The 19,721-nt window shown below is 36.4% G+C and overlaps 1 long non-coding RNA gene across 4 annotated transcripts in view; it reads left to right on the top strand.

Annotated features, from left to right (window-relative positions):
* LOC103661751 overlaps positions 1 to 19,721 on the top strand; it is a 583,685-nt gene that overhangs the window by 123,647 nt on the left and 440,317 nt on the right. For all 4 annotated transcript variants that reach the window (XR_568237.1, XR_568238.2, XR_568235.2 and 1 more), the window contains exon 2: positions 18,438 to 18,578. This is a non-coding gene — a long non-coding RNA (uncharacterized LOC103661751). The remainder of the gene's footprint in view (positions 1 to 18,437; positions 18,579 to 19,721) is intronic.

Here is a 19,721-nt window from a genome sequence, read left to right as displayed (position 1 = left end):
TGTGTGTGTGTGTGTGTGTGTGTGTGTGTGTGTGTGTGTGTGATATAAGGGGGAATAGAGATCAATAAAATAAACATGGCATTACATTGTAGGATCACAACAGCACAGGGAAAGAGCAGGTTGTTAGGTACCAACCCCATCCTTCAGAGTGAGAGAAGGCTGAGATCTAGAGGGAGGCCATGTTATTAGCTAAGAGTGGGGGATGAGTGGGAGTTAGGCAGGGAAAGAGAGCATGGAGGAGGCAGGGCCTGGGATCCAGGCAGAGGAAATCATATATGCAAGATCAGGGACCTCAGTGTGTTTGAGATACAGTGTGCAACAAAGTAAGTAAGAAATGATGTTTCTTGTCTTAATAAAATTCCTACTCTTAGTGACAACGATATTGGCCATAACATTAGCAAAGACATCGACAATCAGTAGGGTGACTTTTAGAACTAGTGACAGCATTTACTAGGTATTATGTGCCAGGTACTATGCTAAGTACTTCACATGTATTATTTTGTTGAATCCTCACAATTGCCATATGAGACAGTTACTGAGATTGTCATCTCATAGATGGGGAGATTCCTGGTCAGAGAACTTAGGAGACAGTCCTAACATGACACTAAACTGTGGAGCCTGGACCCAGGCAGGCTTCTCTCACTCTAAGCCCATTCTCTTGATCTCTGTGCTTGTCTTTCTTGGTTAATAAATTAATAAAGCAACTTCAAGCACAAAATTCACTCCCAGTTAACAGTTTGTGCTTTAATAATTTTAATTTTAAAAATAAGAAAATATAGATTATTTAAAATGTGTTTTCTTTCAGTCAGACAGTTCTCTCATGTTGTAATAAATAATGAGTTGATTTCAAATACTAAATGTAAATATGTTAAATAATACAAAACATACATGGATACAATACATGGCTTTCAAGTGTGAGGAAAATTAACAAGGCTATATAAAGCGAATATGAATGATTGTTACTACATCTTACAACTAAAGAAAAACTAACATATTGTCTTAGGTTTTCAGGGAAGTCTGTCTGAACTGCAGTTATTTGAAATGGTCCTGATACTGAAAAGCCATGTTGGTGTTATTTTCAACATCACAGGCAAACCTTGGCTTCTGTGTGTTTGACATCTCAAATCCCCTATAAGTTCCTCACTGTGATCCAGGTTGGTCTGTTTACCAAATCTAAATCTCTGGAAAATTTGTTCCTGCAGAAGATCTAGAAAAGATGATTTATTTTGATGCGGCACATTTGTCATTCACCTCCACCTTCCCTTCCCAAGGTCTCACTAAGTTTTCCATCATCAGTTCTGACACCACTGGGAATATCCTTTCTTGTTTGGTTGCCTGTTCGCTTTCTTTCTGTCCTTTCTATTAACTCCTTTATCTCTCTCCATAATTCTGGTTTATCGTTTGTTCTTTTGTATACATATCTCTGGCATCTATCTTCCCAATTCCATCTCCCTCCACTTCATTTTCCTCTGTCTTCCCTTTGTTTCCCTCTTGTACTTTGTGCTTCACTTTTGGAAAATAATGGTATATAGAGATTTACAGCCTGGTGTTATCTAATTCCTTGCCTCTTCCTTCTTCCCTTTGCATATTGTAGGTTGGACTGATTCACAACTCTGTGCTTTCCTTTTTTGTCCCTTTGTCAGCTATGTTATTTCTTGCATGATACTACTCTTTGGAGGAGGCTGAGAGATTGCCAAGTGACCCAGAAGACCTGACTGGTGGTCTTTTGTTTCTTAGCACCTAAGGGACAATATTTAAATTTTATGGAGGGTGAGGTCTTATTTTGGATACTGTTCATCTCCTTTGGCCTAGAAAACTTCTTTGGGAAAGTGGACATTGAGACCCTCAAGCTCTGCAATGCTGAATGTTCCCTCCTTAACTTTCTTATCTTTGTAAATCTCAAACAAATCTGCCAAATAAAAAATATCGTTAGTGAAAATGATGCTAGCATTCTAATGTTAAAACACTAAAAGTTTCCTTCATTGAGTCATCTATGCTCATTAAAAAACGTGAAAGAAAAAAATAGGAAAAAAATTCTAGAGTGTCCAGGGTAACCACTGTTATTGTATTTTTGGTGTTTGTTTTGTTTACTTTTAGTTTAGGGTGCTTCAGAGTTTTAAAAATTATGTTTTGTTTTGTCTTTTGGTTTGTGACTCTTACATAACAATAAATATTGTGTATATAATTTTGTATCTTTTTCTCTACTTAGTATTATAACTAAGTTTTCCTTCATGTTTTACTATAGAATCTAGAATACTATCTAGAATCATAATTTAAAAAAACTGCACAACGATATAATATTTCTTGAAGTGCCTAGACCTCAACCATTGACCAATCATTCCTTACTCCCCACTTTTTCTTTCTTTCTTTCTTTCTTTCTTTCTTTCTTTCTTTCTTTCTTTCTTTCTTTCTTTCTTTCTTTCGAGAGCGAACGAGAGAGACAAGGGGAAAGAGAGGGTAGGGGAAGGACAGAGAGACAGGGAGAGAGAAAATCTTAAGCAGACTCCACTCCTAGTGCGAGCCCGACTTGGGGCTTGATTTCATGACCCTGAGATCATGACCTGAGCTGAAATTCAAGACTTGGATGCTTAACTGACTAGGCTACTCAGGCACCCCCACACTCCCTACTTTTTAACGTGTGAGATGTCACTGCCATAAGTGCTCCATTTGACCGATGTTATTTCATCCTTCAGTGACTTTCCATGTGACCCTCAGTCATTGCATCAGAGTCCTATGTGAAGGTTGACTCAGGGAGTATAAGGAATAAAACACTGAAAACAATCTTGAGGCTCTTTTGAGCTTCCTCCTACTGATCTCTGTTCTGATGTAGTACCCAGGAACAAACTGTAAAAAAAAGCCTGGGAGTAGTTATGATGAGAAATAGTGAAGTAAAGGAGTTAACATTTCTGGAAATGAAAAATATAGACCTACAACTTCAAGTCTTAGAGAAAAGTTATTAATGCCCCACTTCACATGAATAGGGAGTGTTATACTGGTACCAAGAGGGTGTTTTGTACAGATGTTTGTTGAAAGGATAGAGTAGTATAAAATCACTAGAGGGAGTCTGATTTTACATATGTGAGTTAGGACTGCAAGTAACAGAAAACAAAATTAAACTAGCTTAAACAAACATAAATATTATTAGCTCCCATGCTCAAAAATTCAGAGGAGGCGAGCTGCAAGCTGGCTTAATCCAGTAGTCTGTCTGTTTCTCCAGTTTGCTCAGCTGTACCCTCCTCTGTGTATTGGATTCATCTTCAGGCTGGCTTCCTTCATGGAGGTAAAATGACTGCAGTTATTTTAAGCTTTGTAGTTCTGCTTCAACACTTTTGGAGGAAGTGAGAACTTGTTTTCTGTTTTTTTTTATTATTATGAGTGAGAAAAATGATTTCTCAGGAGTTATATTAAATCTTTCTTTGCATTTCATTGATCTAAATTAGATAACATGTCCATTCCTGAACTAATTATTGTGGCTAGGTCAATGACCTATGCTAATTGGTTTATGTCCGTATTCCTGACCCAATCACTGTGGCAGATGTGATTTATGTATGTATGTATGTATGTATGTATGTGTGTATGTATGTATGTCACCCTAAGCTTTTATTTATTTTTTAATTTAAATTCAATTAATTAACATATAATGTATTATTTGTTTCAGGGGTATAGGTCTGTGATTCATCAGTCTTATATAATACCCAGTGCTCATTACAACACATACCCTCCTTAATGTCTGTGACCCAGTTACCCCATCCCACCACCCCCCTCCCCTCCAGCAACCCTTAGTTTGTTTCCTATGATAAGAGTCTCTTATGGTTTGTCTCCCTCTCTGATTTCGTCCTGTCAGAGGTGATTTAAACCAATCAGATTTACTCCTGAAGCTCACGATGTGGTAATTGCCCCTTTATGCATTTGGGTTGTATGGGGGAAGAGATGATGCATGAAGGAAAATTGGGCCATTTGTAGGAAAAGGAAAAATGTGAATGGATTTAACCCATGATATAAATTTAACCCATGATAACTGCCATTCTGGAGCTTGTGTTTAGTTTAGGGCTTGATCACTGGAAAAATGATGAAAACTTAAATGTTCACATAAAAGGAATAGATAAATCATGTATAAAATATAATTATGATAAAATGGAGTTATTAAATCTTTTACTGAGGTAAAATCGACTTTCATTATGTTATAGGTGGACAATGTAATGATACACTTGTATACGCTGCAAAATGATCACCACAATAAGTCTAGTCATCATTTGTCACCATAAAAAGTTACAATTTTTTTTATGATGAGAACTTAAAAAATTTATTTTGTTAATTTTTTAAAAAGATTTTATTTATTTATTTGTCAGAGAGAGAAAGCGAGCGATAAAGAGAGAGCGCAAGCAGGGGGAGTGGCAGGCTCCCTGCTGAGCAAGGAGCCTGATTCCAGACTCAATCCCAGGACCCTGGGATCATGACCTGAGCCAAAGGCAGACGCTTAACTGACTGAGCCACCCAGGCGTCCTATTGTTTAGTTAGTTTTTTTTTAAAGATTTTATTTTTAAGTAATCTCCACACCCCACATGGGGCTCAGACTTACAACCCCAAGATTAAGAGTCACATGCTCCACCAACTGAGCATGCCAGGTATACCCCATGATGAGAGCTTTTAAGATCCATTCTCCCAGCAACCTTCAAATATGCACCACAATACCACTGACTATAGTAACCCTGTTGCACACCATATCCCATAGCCTGTTCATCTTGCAGCTGGAAGTTTGTACCTCCCCACTCCCTTCACTCATTTTGCCCACTCCTCCTACCCTCTGGTCACCGCTACTCTATTGTCCATATCTATGAGTTTGCTTTGTTTTTTAAAATTCTACATATAAGTGAGATCATAGAGTATTTGCCTTTTTCTGTCTGACTTATTTCACTTAGCATAATACCCTCTGGGTCCATCCATGTTGTTGCAAATGGCAAGATTTCATTATTTTTTATGGTTGAGTTGTATTCCATTGTGTGTATATATATATATATATATACATATTACATCTTCTTTATCCATTCATCCATTGATGGCCATTTAGGTTGTTTTCATTTCTTGACTCTTGTGAATAATACTGCACTGAACATAGGGATGCATATATCTTTTTGAATGTATGTTTTCATTTTCTCCAAACAAATGCCCAGAAGTAGAATTACTAGATCATATAGTTCTATTTTTAATTTTTTGAGGAACCTATATATTGTCTTCCACAGTGGCTGAACCAATTTACATTCCCACCAACAGTGCACAATGGATCCCTTTCCTCAACATTCTCACCAGCATTTGTTATCTCTTGTCTTTTTTATGATAGCCATCCCAGTAGGTCTGACGTCATATCTCAGTGTGGTTTTGATTTGCACTTTCCAGATGATTAGTGATGCTGAGCATCTTTTCATGTGCCTGTTTGCCATCTGTATGCCTTCTTTAGAATAATGTCTATTTAGATCCTCTGACCGTTTTTTAAAAATTAGAACTACTCTTTGCCCATTTAAAAAATCAGATTGTTCTTATCTTTTTGCTATTCAGTTATATGAGTTCTTTATATATTTTGGATATTAACCCCTTAACAGATACATGATTTGCAAATATCTTCTCCCATTCAGTAGGTTGCCTTTTCATTTTATTGATGGTTTTCTTTGCTGTGCAGAGGCTTTTAATTTGATGCAGTCCCACTTATTTATTTTGGCTTTTGTTGCCTTGCTGTTAGATTTAAATTCCAAAAAACATCAAGACCAATGTCAAGATTATCAACTATGTTTCTTTTAGGAGCTTTATGATTCAGGTCTTATGGTCAAGTCTTTAATCCATTTTGAATTAATTTTTGTGTATGATGTAAGATAGTAGTTTAGTTTCATTCTTTTGCATGTGGCTGTCCAGCTTTTTCAACACCATTTATTAAAGAGACTCTCCTTTTTTCATTGTAAATATTTTCCCTTTTGTCTTAGATTAATTGACTATGTATTTCTGGTTTTGCTCTGCTGTTCTATTGATCTCTGTGTCTGCTTTTATGCCAACATCATGTTTTGAATACTTTAGCTTTGTAGTACAGTTTGAAATCAGGGAGAATGATACTTCCTGTATTGTTCTTTCTCAAGGTTAATTTGGCTATGTGGGGTCTTTTGAGGTTCCACATAAATTTTAGAATTATTTGTTCTAGTTCTGTGAAAAATGCCATTGGAATTTTGGTAGGGATTGCATTGAACCTGTAGATTGCTTTGAGTAATACGGATATTTTGACAGTGTTAACTCTTCCAATTTGTGAGCACAGAATATCTTTCTATTTAATTGTGTTTAATCTTTAATTACTTTAATCTTTCATCAATGTCTTGTAATTTTTGGTGGACAGATCTTTCATCTTTTTGGTTAAATTTATTCCTAGGTATTTTATTGTTTTTGATGCAATATTAAATGGGATTGTGTTCTTAATTTCTCTTTCTGATAGTTCATTCTTAGTGTATAGAAATGCAACATATTTTTGTATGTTGTTTTTATACCCTGTAACTTTACTGAATTCATTATTTAAAGAGGTTTTTTTGGTGGAGTCTTTAGGGTTTTCTTTTCTTTTCTTTTTTTTAGAGTTTATTTAAATTCAAGTTAGTTAACATATAGGGTATTATTAGCTTCAGGGGTAGAATTTAGTGATTCATCAGTTGCATATATCACGTATTGCGCATTACATCAAGTGCCCTCCTTAATGCCCATCACCCAATTACCCTATCCCCCCAACCCACATCCCCTCCAGCAACCCTGAGTTTGTTCCCTATGCTTAACAGTCTCTTATGGTTTTCTATATATAAAATCATGTTGTCCACAAAAATAGTGACAATTTTACTACTTCCTTCCCAATTTGGATTCCTTTTATTTGTTTTTCTTGAGTAATAGCTCTGGCTACGACTTCCAATACTATGTTGAATAAAGTGTCAAGATTGAGCATCCTTGTCATGTTCCTGATCTTAGAAGAACGGCTTCATACCACTGACTATGACGTTAGCTGTGGGCTTGTTGTATATGGCCTTTATTATATTGAGGTACATTCCATCTATACCCACTTTGTTCAGAGATTTTATATAAATGGATGTTGAATTTTGTCAAATGCTTTTCCTGTATCTATTGAGATGGTCATATGATTTTTCTTTTTAATTCTGTTAATGTGGTGTATCACATTGATTTATGGATGTAGAACCATTCTTGCATCCCTGGAATAAATCCCACTTGATCCATACTAAATGATCCTTTCACTGTATTGTTGAATTCAGTTTGTTAATATTTTGTTGAGGATTTTTTCATTTGTGCTTATCAGGGATATTGGTCTACAATTTTCTTTTTTGTGGTGTCCTTGTCTGATTTTGATATCAGGGCAATGCTGGCTTCATAAAATGAATTTGGAAGAATACTTTCCTCTTCAATTTGCTGAAAGAGTTTGAGAAAGATAGATATTAAATCTTTAAATATTTGGTAGAATTAGCCAGTGAAGCCATCTGGTCTTGGACTTTTGTTTGTTGAGAGGTTTTGATTACTGATTTAATATCCTTAGCAGTAAATGATCTATTCAGATTTTCTATTTATTCATGATTAAGTCTTGGGAGGTTGTATGTTTCTAGGAATTTATATATTTCTTCTAGGTTGTCCAGTTTGTTGGTTTATAATTGTCCATAGTAGTCTGTTATAGTGCTTTGTCTTTCTGTGGTATCAGTTGTAACTTTTTTCATTTCTGATTTTATTTATTTGAACCCTCTCTCATTTTTTCTTGATGAATCTAGCTAATAGTGTTTGTCAGTTTTAAAAATTTTTTCAAAGAACCAGCTTTTCATTTCACAGATCTTTTCTATTGTCTTTTTAGTCTCTGTTATATATTTTTACTCTCATCTTTCTTATTTACTTCATTCTACTAAGTTTGGGCTTCATTTGTTCTTTTTTTCCCTAGTTCCTTTAGGTGTGAAGTTAAATCGTTTATTTGAAATTTTTCTTGTTCCTTGAATTAGGCCTGTACCACTATGACCTTCCCTTTTAAAACCACTTTTACTGCATCCCATAGATTTTAGAAAGTTATATTTCCATTTTTATTTGTCTCAGGATATTTTTTTATTTCTCCTTTGATTTATTCATTGACTGTTCAGTCATGTTGTTTAATTTCTGCATATTTGTGATTTTCTCAGTATTCTCCTTATAACTGATTTCTAGTTTTATGCCATTGTGGTCAGAAAAGACACTTGATATAATTTCAAATTTCTTAAATTTATTGAGACTTGTTTTGTGGCCTAACATATGATTTATCCTGGAGAATGCTTCATGTTCATTTGAGAAGAATGTGTCTCCTGCTGCTTTTGGAAGGAATGTTCTCTGTATATCTATTAAGTCTATCTGGTCTAATATATTGTTTAAGGCTGATGTTTCCTTATTGATTTTCTGTATGGATAATCTATCCATTGGTGTAAGTGGGATATTAATGTCCTCTACTATTATTGTATTGCCATCAATTTCTTCCTTTAGATCTGTTAATATTTATTTTATATATTAGGTGCTCCTATTTGGATGAATAAATATTTACAAATGTTTATTTTTTTGTGGGATTGACCCCATATCATTATATAATGTTCTCCTTTATCTGTTATTACAGTCTTTGTTTTAAAGTCCAATTTTATTTGATATAAGTATAGCTACCCCAGGTTTCTTTTGATTTCCATTTATGTGAAACACCTTTTTCCATCCCTTTGCTTCCAGTTTGTGTGCGTCTTTACATTGGAAGTGAGTCTCTTGTAGGCAACATATAGATGGTCTTGGCTTTTGTTGTTGTTGTTTGTTTGCTTTTTATCCATTCAGCTGGTCTGTGTCTTTTGATTGGAGAATTTAGTTCATTTACATTTAAAGTAATTATTGATGGGTATGTACTTATTGCCATTTTGTTAATTGTTTTCTGACTGTTTTGTAGTTTCTCCCTGCTCCTTTGTTCTTATTTTGCTCTTTTCTGTTATGGTTTGATGACTTTTAGTGTTATGCTTAGGTTCCTTCCTCCTCCTCTCTCTCCCCCTCCTCCCCCCTTCTCCTTTTTCTCCCCCTCTCTCCTCCTTCCCTTCTCCTTCTCCTTCTTTTTCTCCTCCTCCTCCTCTTCCTTCTCCTCCTTCTTTTTAAATCTCCTGTAAGTTTTGCTTTGTGGTTGTCATGAACTCACATATAAAAGCCTAACTAGCCTATTTTAAGTTGCTAGATATTTAAGTTTGAATACATTCTAAAACTATATTCTTTTACTTCCCCCTCCCATGTTTTATGTTTTGATGTCACATTTTACATTCTAAAATTTTGTGTATTCCTTAACTGATTATAGTAATTATACTTATTTTTACTACTTTTGTTTTTTAACCTTTATATTAACTTCATAACTGATTAATTCACTACCTGTAGTATGTATTTACTTTTACCAGTGAGATTTATACTTTCATAAATTTTCTTGCTGTTAATTAATGTTCTTTTTTTCAGCTTAATATTTTTTTAAGTCTGGATTAGTGGTGATGAACTCCTTTATTTTTTGCTTGTTTGGGAAAGCCTATCTCTCCTTCAATTCTGAATGATAATCCTTTTGAGTAAAATATTCTTGGTTGGAAGTTTTATCCTTTCAGCACTTTGAATATATAATTTCATTCCTTTCTGGCCTGCAAAGTTTCTGCTGAAAATTCTGCTCAGTCTTGTGGAAGTTACTTTGTATGTAACAAATTGCTTTTCTCTTGCTGCTTTTAAAATTTTCTCTCTACCTTCAACTTTTGACATTTTAATTATAATGTGTCTTGGTATGGATCTTTTGGGGTTCATTTTATTTGGAATTCTCTGGGTTTCCTGGATCTGCATGCCTTTTTTCCTTTCCCAGGTTAGGGAAGTTTTCAGCCATTATTTCTTCAAATAAATTTTCTCCTGTTTTCTCTCTCACTTCTCCTTCTGGGACCCCTATAATGCCAATGTTATTTTGCTTGATATTATTCCATAGTTCACTTAAGGTATCTTCACATTAAAAATTTTTTTTCTGTTCTGTTTGTGTGAGTTCCACTGTCCTGTCTTGTAGATCACTGATCCTTTCTTCTGCTTCATCTCGTCTTATGTTGAACCCCTGTAGTATATTTTTCAGTTCAATAGTAAGAGCTGAAGACATCTCTGTGACTTCTGTTTGGTATTTTCTTATATTTTTCTGTCTCTTTGCTGAAGTTCTCATTGTGTTCATCCATTCTTCTCCCAAATTCCATGAGCATCTTTATGAGCATTACTTTGAATTTTTTATCAGAATAATTATCTATCTCTGTTTCATTAAGGCTTTTCCCTATAGTTTTATCTTGTTGCTTTGTTTAGAACACATTTCTCTGTTTCCTAATTTTGTTTGACTCTCTGTTTCTCTGTACTAGGAAATAGCTATCTCTTCCAGTCTTTAAGAAATGGCCTTTTGTAGGAGATGGACCTTATCTTTCAACCTTGCCTTAGCTCTTGGTTGTCTCACAAACCCTTGTAATTGTCTAAGCACGCTGATTTATTTGTAATAGTTTCCATTTGTTGAGGATGTACCAAGACCTGTCAGTGTTCCAAAAAGAGGACTCTCAGTCAGCACCTAGTTTCAGGCTAGTTGGAAGCCAGATACTCAGGCAGGAGCATTTATTTATTTATTTATTTATTTATTTATTTATTTATGAGATTTTATTTATTTATTTGACAGAGAGAAACAGCCAGCGAGAGAGGGAACACAAGCAGGGGGAGTGGGAAAGGAAGAAGCAGGCTCCCAGCCAAGGAGCCTGATATGGGGCTCGATCCCAGAATGCCAGGGATCATGCCCTGAGCCGAAGGCAGACACTTAATGACTGAGCCACCCAGGCGCCCCAGGCAAGAGTTTTAAAAGTATACAAATATATACAGTTCCTTGTTACCACAATCAGAATCTGCCAGCCTCCAGATCAGACCAATCTAGAGATGTCTCCTGGTGACGGATGCAAAAATCGGAGATTCAGACAAGTGTATAAACTCCTTTCTGGGAGACACCAGTGAGTTATAATGAGGCCTAGGGAAAGCACAAAGATGGTGTGCCTCCACCTACATTCCATGAGAGCATTTTGTAACCTATAGATATGTGGCAAACCTGAAGTCTGCCCTTCAGGCTGAAGCTCCAGGATGAGTATATATGTCTTTTTCAAAAAAGTCTGGGGGTGTGTTTCAGTCTGTTTTCTGTGTGGTGCCCTGGGGTGGTAGTCTGCTAAAAGTGGTCTGTCTGATTGTGACAGTCCTGTGGGACCCAGGAATGCAAGCCTCTCCCTGGCCAACAGAGCTAGGTGATCAAGGGGTATCTCTTACTGTGGACTGCACATGCTCCCTGGCTTTAACAAGGCAGCTGAAGAGTGCAGTGCTGGGCCCTGCTTGCCTACTTTCACAGGGAGTTAGGAAAATGCAGGGCTAGGATGCACCTGTTTTCTTTAGTGAGGCAGTGGAAGAGCACAGGGTCTGGGCACATCCATCAAAATTATCATGGTAGAGGGAGAGCACAAAAATGGTTCCTGTCAGTGTCTCCAGCTCTGGAGAGTGTCCCATCAGGCCCCTGCCCCTCTGGCAGATGCTATAAGATTACCAAATGAATCATCTTCACTTATAGTCTAGGTGATTTCTAAACTGCACATTTTGCACTGGTCCCTGGGGTGAGTGAGTTTGTACATAAGCCCTTTAAGAGAAGTTTCTCAGTTCCCTACTATCCTTTAGGTCTCCTGGATGTGAGCCCCATTAGTTTTCAAAGCCAAATGTTTTGAGGTCTCATTTCTCCATTATAGGTCCTGGGTTGGAGTGCCTGTGGGGTACAAACCCCTCACTCCTCAGAGAGAAGCTCCAGTTTGTGAGATCCCTCCTGATTGAGGGATGCTATGCTGGGGGTGGGGTTTTGGCAAGACTACATCTCCGTGTCTCCTAACTATCTTGATTTTGCTGTTTGTTGTGAAGGAGGTGCTCAGCTAGTTTTCAGATCTTTTTCAAAGGGAATTTATTCTATATGTAACTGTAGGTTTAGCGTGTCTGTGGGAGGTGGTGAGTTCAAGATCTTCCTACACCATCATCTTGAACCATCCTCTAATAACAGTTTTATTTAATTTTAGAGAGAAGGTGTTTTAGGAGATATTTTATGGTATGTAATTGTGGAAGCATGTATTTTGGTTTTTCAAATCTTACCTCTCCCACTTACTAGTTTTATGATCTTAAGCAAGTTACTTAATCTCCTTGGGCTTTAGTTTCCCCACCTGTAAAATGGGATCCTGAAATATCTACTGTACAGGGCTGTTGTGAGGACTAAAGGAGTTAATACATATAAAGCTTTTATAATTGAGCCTAGTTCACAATAGCACTTGATAAATGTTTACCTGTAATACTTTTATTTTCGCAATCTACTCTGATCAGAATTTCCTCACTGTCTTTTGTCATTTATTCATACCATATAATATTTCCACAAGTTATTTGAAAGCAGTAGTTTAATTTCTTCCATGATCTAATGTAAAATTATTTTTGCAAAATATCCGGGAAATATGCATTGAAAAGTGACATGTATTTTATCTTGCTTTGTGTGTGTATGTGTATGTGTGCGTGGATGTGTGTGTGCATGAGAGAGATGCTGTAGGCTAATAAGGTTCATCAGTACTCTTAAACCTTGTTCATGTTTTAAAGTTTTATTCATTTAAGTAATCTCCACACATCACATGGGACTCAAATAAGAACCCCGAGATCAAGAGTCACATGCTCTTCCAACTGAGCTAGCCAGGCACCCCTAAAGTTTGTTCATTTTTGTGTGCTTTTTAAGTTATAAAAATAATATACATTGACAGTTGTCACCCACTCTGTAGAGGTGAATGAATTCTAACCCAAAACTTGATTCTGATGTTGAGACTGATGACACCACACATGCACCAAGTTGGTATGAAAAGGTTTATTACTTGCAAATGAGTTTTCTGTGAAGTGCAGGGTTGGCTCCTAAGCTGTTCCAGAGATAGTTTGAAGGGATAGGGAAAGGAGACTGGCTTAGCTTTTACTGTAGCTAGGGGATAAGTCAAGATTATGGGTTCCTGTGCATGGCCCATGGATTATGTGTTTTGAACTTCCCATTCACACCAAAGAACTCAGCATCTGGGGTTTCTTATCAGCTTGCCCATCTGAGGGGCAGAAAACCAAGGGTGGTGATGGGCCTTAAAATCTGTTGACAGTCAAACATTATAAATGGACTCAGACTGTTTATTACAACTATAGAAAACATGGAAGATAAGAAAATCCTAATACAGAAATTAAAATTTTTGGTGCTCACCAAATCATCCAGATACATTTACATGTTTATTTTCTATCTGGATTATTTCTGGTAATTTAAAAAACTTAGAACTTGGGGTGCCTGGGTGGCTCAGTTGTTAAGCGTCTGACTTCGGCCCAGGGTGTGATCCCAGGGTCCTGGGATTGAGCCCCGCATCAGGCTCCCTGCTCCGCTGGGAGCCTGCTTCTTTCTCTCCCACTCCCCCTGCTTGTGTTGCCTCTCTTGCTGGCTGTCTCTCTCTCTCTGTCAAACAAATAAATAAAATCTTTTAAAAAAAGAAAAAAACCTAGAACTTGATTTTTCTAGCCAACATTTACCCTTTATGAATCATCATAAGCCTCACATTTTGTGTGTTGAACCAAAGAGAAAAAGCTATTTGGTAATAAAAAAATATTATATATATATATATATAAAAAGCTATTTGGGTTGTTAATCTTCTGGAAAAATCAAATTGTCTTATGGGCTTTCCTCTTTTAAATTGCAAGCCATTTAAGATTATCCATAGTAATGTTTAACAGATAATATCAGTTTTAATGTATTGAACAAATGATGGTATAACTTCTGTTTATGTCATGTTAGTTTGGACTCAGAGAGTCAACATCAGTCAGCCAGACAAAACCCATACTTAAATGGTCTGAAGTGTTTATATTCTTTTTAATCTTATTGATTGCCCATTTTTAAAGTTATTAATTGTGTTTCATGTTTATATCTTTGTTTTGTACTTTTTCTTTCTTGATTGGGTTGAATATGGGTTAAATTGACTCTAGAAGACTCCCAAGTTTTAAGTTTTAAGAAATAACTTTTCCTTTTCATGGAAAAGATTACTCAAAGAATAGAAATTTGAAGCTTCCCTTGTCTAGAATAATGTAAATTATTTAACAAAAAACCATGAATTTGTTGATGGCACAAATACAAGGTGCATTAATCAAATACTCTGAAAGTCTTATTTTGTTTATATTTTAAAGAGTCTAATACATTAATCAGACCACAAAAATTCCCGAAAGTATTCTGTGTTACAAAGTTTAAAAAAATTGAAAATATAAACTCTGTACATATATTCTAGAAACAGCTCTAGCAGGCTTGAGATAAGTCAGATGAAGTTTATAAATATGGCATTTAAGGAAAATTCTGTCATAAAATTACATTTATCCATTTATTTATTTATTCACAACTTGGTTGTTAATTGCCTAGATCACAATAGTGACTGATGTACAGTCTCCAATTCAAGGAACTTTCACTCTAGTGGGGGTAGCAGACAATTAAGCAGTCAAATACAATGGATTGTGATATGTGTTAAGATAGAACAAACCAGAACCATGCTATTAAGTTTGTTGAAGGACTTATTGTTCCATAATATTCACTTCTCTTTAAGCTGTGTGACCTTGGGCTTTTTTTAAAACCTCTTTGAGGGGCACCTAGGTGGCTCAGTCTTTAAGTGTCTGCCTTTGGCTCAGGGCGTGACCCTGTGTTCTGGGATCGAGTCCTACATCAGGCTCCTCTGCTGGAAGCCTGCTTCTTCCTCTCCCACTCCCCCTGTTTGTGTTCCCTCTCTTGCTGGCTGTCTCTCTGTCAAATAAATAAAATCTTAAAAAAAAAAAAACCTCTTTGAGCTTTAGTTTTCTCTTCTCTTATACTTATCTGATTATATGTGGTTTATTTTTTTTTGGGGGGGGTAAAGATTAAATTAAAAAATATGCAGACTACTGAGCACAATGCTTGTGTATATTATGTGCTTGGTGAACAGTAGTTATTATTGTCACTACTCAAAATCCTGATCATTGTACAGCTATTCATCTTAAAAAGGCTTTAGAAATATCTTAAAATTGGTAAGAGTGAAACACAATTTAATTATGGTTTGGCTATGTCACTCCCTTATGCCAAACTCTTGGGTGGTTTTTTATTACTTATATAATAAAGGCCATGTTACTTTTCTTTCTTGTATTTTGAGGCCCTCAATAATCTATCTCTCAAGGTCCCTTTTTCAATAGGCCCTGCATGTACCTCTTCAGCTATTTTTTTTTTTAAAGATTTTATTTATTTATTTGACAGAGAGAGACAGCCAGCGAGAGAGGGAACACAAGCAGGGGGAGTGGGAGAGGAAGAAGCAGGCTCACAGCAGAGGAGCCTGATGTGGGGCTCGATCCCAGAACGCCGGGATCACGCCCTGAGCCGAAGGCAGACGCTTAACCGCTGTGCCACCCAGGCGCCCCTCTTCAGCTATTCTTTAAGCATGATCTATACTTCCCTGCTTCTCTTCCTTTACTCATACTCTATAATAGAAACTAATATTTATTGAGCACTATGTAACAGGCACTGTGTAAAGTACTTTACATGAATCATTGTATTTAATATTTATAGCATCCTTATGATGTACTCTTACATTATCCTTGTTCACAAATGAGAAACTAGACCAAATCATGCAATTAGTAAGAAAGAGTGCCAGAATTCTGCCCATCATACTGTGTTGCCAATTCTTAACCATTGTACTCTTCTGCCCTCACCCAATCTGCTTGGTGAGATTAATTCATTCTTCATGGCATTCTTGCAATTACAGCTTCTGTAGAGATCTCCAGTTGTCTTAGCTAAAGTTAAGCTTTTGATACCATATACACCTACAGCATAAGTTTAAACCTGTGTTACAGTGTCCATCTCAATCTACTTTCTATTCCTGTTCTTCACGTAAATATTTCCTGAATAGCACCGAAACAACCTGAGTGGGCACCGTGTCTTAATTGGTTTTGTGCTCCTTGGAGGGGGGCATACAATATGCTTTATATTTCAGAGACAATCAGGTGTTTTTGGAGTTAAATTCGGTTACACTAAACTGTTCATCTGAGCTCTGAAAATGTTTTATTATCCATGTAGAATGTCTTTAATGAGTATGAACTCAGACAGCAGAAGAGAACTTGCTAGATTTTACAGATTGGTATGGTAAATTTTGTGTTAAAGATAAACATTTCCACTCAATAGATAGGTGTTTAAACAGTAGTGGATGATGTAAGGAACATAAATGTCTCAATCGTACTGTTCTAGTTTCAGTAGGTCACTCTAGGACAATTACATTCTTCAGGCTCAACCAGACTGAAATGTTAGACAGTAAACTTTGAGAGGCAAAACCATACTTGTCTTTATTACTAAGAATTCCCAATTGCTAGAACTATGCCTGAATGGAGTAAGCCCTCAATTGGTATTTATGTAGTTGACATTAATTAACTGTTGACGCAGCTTAAATCTTTGAGAAACAAATGAACTATCAATAAGTCAAATGATGAGTCAAATAAAGATATAATTCCAAAGACTTCATTGCTTAAAAGATGCCATTTAACTGGTAACTTTCCTTTCTTTTTATATTGTTATTCCAAGCTGGCAAGTTAGATTATTATAATTCACAAGGTGTATATTCAGTTTTGTTTCTGCACTATCGTCAAATGCGCAGCAAACCAAAATGGAATATATTCATTTATCTGCAAGATTGCGATAACTAATTTTACAACTACACCTTACTCTTTGCCTGTCTCATATCTATAATCTTTTGTGCAGTTTCTGGAGCTGGACTCTCAGTGTAAATCCTTATCTGAAGCCTACACTTCACCACCAGCTTCCTTTGGAGTGAGCCTGGCAGCACCATTTCTAGTTGTGAAACTGACAAAATTCTGAGAGATAACCAGATGCATCAGTTACTTTTCATCATTTATAAAAATAGGCCTTTGAGCAGAACGTTGCCTGTGGCCCAGAATTATAGTGTGAGGACACAAGAGTAACGGGTCATTTTAATGATTTTTCTTAAAGGAAAATACCTTTGTGGGATACGAGTAACATGATTTTTTCTTTGACAAAACAATAACTCTGTGATTCAAGATTACATCCTCCTGATGGAGTGACCACTGTTATCTGCTGGTGGGGGAAGATTTCACCACCTTGTCTCAAGTGAAAGTGGGAGGAAAAAAGACAGGAAGATAGTGAATAAAAAAAAGTAGAAAGATGGATTTCTGGTCTAAGAATCCCTGTTTTCTCCTTCCTTGTTATCTTGAGGTTTTTGTGAATGTTCATAAATAAGCACATTTACTAAAACATTTCACAAAGAAGACTAATGCAATGAGTTCATTGGAAACCCCAGGAAATATGAAATAGCAAAGAATTTCTCCCCTCTCCCTTTTAATTTGGTATGTGCTTCCCTGGCAGGTAGCCACAAACTGCCTGGAGAACAGACTCTTTAAAACTGTCTTGTGGGAGCTTGTAGGTCCTCATTTATCATCTGGATGTAGTCACAGGAGCCAGCAGAAGTGAAAATAGAACTCTTTCCAAGTCACTGGAAGCCCCCAAGAGTCCCTGGTAACAAATGGGAAACAGCAGCTAGAAAATGATTTCTTTTAAAGGCAAACACTCTAGGAGTCATTAAAAAGTTTCCATTTTCAAGTTCTGTCATATAATGACATCCCCCCCCCTCCAGAACATATACAAACTACCCACATTGTCATCAAGTATATTAAGGTTAAGCTAGATGTTTGCATTTTGTAATACTTAGAAAAGTCATTTCTTCTACTAAATGCTCTGTAAACAGAAAGCTACTTCCCATGTCAGAGAATATGTTATGGAAAGCTGTCTTCTAAGATTTTAGGACTTGATTTTTTAATCAAAAAGTCCGAGATAGTCTATACAACCTGTAGTTACTGGATTCAGACCTTACTGAGTTCCTGATGTCTTTAATATTCTTGTTTGTTTAGCTCATTTCTGATTTTCTTTTCTTTTTCTCTGTGCTCACAGAATACATCCTATGAAAATGATTCTGAACATGAACCTATGCATTATTATTCTTTGAACATGAACCTTAAAGATTTTTTTTTTCCTTTGAAAATTTTTTGGTGTTGTGTTGCCTTTAATAGAGAAATGTCCCATTGTCCTTGGCTTACTTATTCCTCCACCCCCACTCCATCCCTTGACACCTCCTTCACCCCATGGAGTCTGCTGCCTCTATCATCTTTCTGTGGTGCTGAATGTATATAGCTTCTGAAACACTTTGGAATGAAAGGTGCTATGAAATTGTAAAGTGTTTTTATCACAGAGTTCTGCCAATATGTCTCGATCTTGACGTGCAACACCTCTGCTATTTCAGTGTTGTGACGGGCACACAGCTGGTCCTGAGAAGGCATCATACTGAGACAAGCATGTGAGATTGCATTCATTCCTGTTGGTGAGTCCTAAGCTTTAGAGCATCTACCACATTAAACATATGTGGGCAATGCATAGAAACGAGGTTAGTGCTTTGCTACTTAAAGTGTGGTCTATGACATCATCTAGGAATTTGCTAGATATATAGGACCTCAGGCCTTGCCTCAGGCCTTCTGAATCAGAATCTGTATTTTAACAGGATCTATACTTTGCCTAGTTTGAGTTAGGTTTCTGCCCCTAACAAAGAAAGCAAAAGTTCTCTGAAACACCCATACCTGTAAGGAAGGTTTTTGTGAGAGGATTAAGCTTCCAAGTTCAAGTACTAGCTTATAACACAAGAAAACTCAAAGCAAATTCTGTTGTCTAGCATTTTATACAACTAAACTCTCTAGCCTTCTTTCTTTGTATATAAGAAGAAAAAATTCTCATGAGATTTTTTGGAAGTTTTAAATGAAAAAATGAGTATAAACACCAAACATGGTGACTTACATATAGCAAATGTTCAGCGAATGTTATAAACCATTGTTATAGACCATTATGATTGTTATTATTATTATTATAGCTCCTTTGATGGGGCAGACTCCCTTTGGGCTAGGGGTCTGAATTCTGATTTACCCTTCTGAGTCTCAATAACTGGCTTGAGTTCTGCAATGCAAATTTAGGTAGGCTTTTTTAGTTTGTTTTGTTTTGTTTTGTTTTTTTCTGGTAGACCTAATAACAAATGAGACTCAGCTGGGTAGGAGCTGGGTAGGAGCATGAGGGTTACAGAAAGCTCCTTTTGGATTTTCCCTTCTACCTCAATTCTGTTCTTCTGTACAGCCCACTGGCCATGGGTGTGGATAGCAGTTCCCATCTAATACCTTACAGTGACTCCTCTTTTGGTGTCATTGGCTCCCTGGAACATTCTCAAATATTTTTTGTTTCACTAGCTGGAAGCCTCAAGGTATTTTTCTAGAATGCTCACAAAGGAGTCCTCCTTGATTATTGGATTGTTAGTTTTCAAAGCAATAACTGCTTTGAGGAAATTGTTAAAAACTCTTTTTGCCTTGGGCAAATAAGCATTATGACATCATATTTCTGATTGTCACTTCAATTTCTTTCTATGTTTCCTTAATATAAGCATATACACGTTGGCTCTTTGGCTTAAATTAGGATACATCTTCCCAGAGATGCCCTTTCAGGTTGCTCTAGGGTAGCCTGTATCATTGACTTTAGCCAAAGTCTGAGT

Source organism: Ursus maritimus, unplaced genomic scaffold, assembly GCF_017311325.1.
Source record: "Ursus maritimus isolate PB19 unplaced genomic scaffold, ASM1731132v1 scaffold_11, whole genome shotgun sequence".
NCBI classification, from domain to species: Eukaryota; Metazoa; Chordata; class Mammalia; order Carnivora; family Ursidae; genus Ursus; species Ursus maritimus.
This window is presented reverse-complemented; position numbering and strand designations above follow the sequence as displayed.